General features: G+C 39.5%; 1 pseudogene across 1 annotated transcript; it reads right to left on the reverse strand.

The window, feature by feature from the left end:
* Positions 1-307: 307 nt before the first annotated feature.
* LOC306658007 (palmitoyltransferase ZDHHC6-like) lies at positions 308-1,661 on the reverse strand (annotated as a pseudogene). Its single transcript has one exon. The product of its transcript is annotated as a palmitoyltransferase ZDHHC6-like (transcript).
* Between the last annotated feature and the right edge of the window lie 514 nt (positions 1,662-2,175).

Here is a 2,175-nt window from a genome sequence, read left to right on the forward strand (position 1 = left end):
CAGTGGCTCAGGGGGCTGACTCAGTGACTCAGCAAGGCCCTAAGCAACTTAGTGAGACCCTGTCTCCAAATACAGATAATAATGACTGAGGATGTGACTTCGTGGTTAAGCACCCCTGAGTTCAATCCCTGGTACCAAAAACCAACAACAACAAAAACAAACAAACAAACAAACAAACAAACAAAAACCCAACAACAACAACAAAAATCTTTTTTTCTCTCTATACAACTATACAACCAGTATCACTGTATTTAAGGTTCTTCAGTGCAAGGGCTTGTGAAAAAGGTTTTGATCTTGTTCTACGAATTTATAATGAGCACTTATCTGCTTTTTGTTTCAACTGTCTATTGTTAAGCTGAACTGGAGACAGCTTTCTCTTATTGGCTGCTCCAATTCATCTCCTTCAGGAGATGATTTTGCGTATATACCCCTTTAAAGTTCTTCCATCGACTTTCCATGTCATAAGGAAAAACAAAGACTTCATCTAGTTGGTAATATTGAATTCGATCTTTAGCCTTCTCTTCAATCCATGCTTTAAAAGTTCTGTTTCTGAGAATCATTTTCCTTAAAAACAAAAAACAAAAAAAACACAAACAAACAAACAAAAAAAACCCCAAACAAACAAAAAACTCAACAGTTAATCCCAAGGCAAACAAGGTGGCAGCAAAGTCAGCTAATCCAAAGGGAACAACTGGAAGAGGATCTCTCTGGACTGCACTCTCGTCAGTCCTTACTGTGTTCCACCCAAAGGAGAACTGATTATAAAGTTGCTTGTACATAGTCATAACAAAACCTGAAGTGGCATGGTTACAACCCAGGGGTGCTCAAAGGAGAAGCAGTGTGAACAAAGCATGACTTTGGAATGAGACAGTTGTTGATCCAAGGTCAGGGATGGTCCCTCTTCATCTGCTACACTTTCTGCAAGGATGTGAGTGTGGTGCCTTGTGTGCCTGACAGACTCTGCAATATTGGAGACACATGGTGTCCTGAGAATTTTCCAGTATCCACCCCAGAGGAACAAAACTAGGACCAACAAACATAGCACGGAGGTAATTATAAAGAATTAGGAAGGTCTAATCCATCAACATGATGAAGTTCACACCTCTGCCAGTTTCAATACCACAATGCAGTGTCAGTCACGGCCATTGCAGAACATACTGCTACAGCACCCAGGACTGTGATGGGGCCCCAGTAGCACAGTCTCTTTAATGCTTAGAGATTTTTGAACTTGATAAGTGAGCAGGATATACCCATTTTGGTGAGGAAGAATGTCTTCCTACTTCTAAAGAACTATAGATTTTCTTTCTCTGTGTGCACATGTCTGTGTGCCACGCATCCCTGTGTGTCCCTTTAGTTGTCATGCCTTCAGATTGGGGTGTTAATGCAGATTATGCCTTTTCACTGTTAAGCTCTCAGAGCTCTTTCTCTTAACTAGAACCCAGTATCTTGGTTTGAAACCCAATCTCAGTCTGTTCCCTGGTGCCTGCTCCTTACCATCATATTTCTGGGGTGGCCTGGGCTCACCCTGAACAAACTTTCTCCTCCTTGCCCACCTCCATCATAGGCACCTTAATCCAGAGCAAGCAGAAAGCATATCCTGATCACCAGGGGCTGGAGTGTGGGACTCTCTCCAACCCATACAACTCTCACCAGCACCAAAGATTGGCAAACTGGTCTGAAAGGCAAATTTGACCACTGCCTGTTTCTGTAAATAAAGTTTTATTGGAGCCCAACCATGTCCATTTGTCTCCATATTGTATCTGGCTGTTTTTGTGTCACAAAGGCAAAACTGAGTAGTTGTGACAAAGACTAATAATGGTCTGTAAGTGTAAAATATTTACTGTTTGGCCATTTACAGAAAAACCTTGCCAAACTTTAGTCTTGGCTGATCTAGATCCTTTGTTTGTTGATATTTATAATTTCTGCTGGGATTTTGAGATTGCACTGACTTTTTAGAACAATATTGCAATATTGTTTCTTCCCATGCATGAATATGGTATCTCTTTCCAATCATTTATGTTTTTAGTTTGTATCAATTATGTTTTATGATTTTAATGTAGGCTTTGTGCATCTTTTAATAGATTTATTTTCTCATATCTGATTTGTTGGTACTATTATAATTTTTTTTAACTTTTTATTTTGAAATAATTTCAAGGACATATTGCAAAATTAGTA

Source organism: Sciurus vulgaris (assembly GCF_902686455.1).
Source record: "Sciurus vulgaris genome assembly, chromosome: 3".
In the NCBI taxonomy this organism is placed as follows: domain Eukaryota; kingdom Metazoa; phylum Chordata; class Mammalia; order Rodentia; family Sciuridae; genus Sciurus; species Sciurus vulgaris.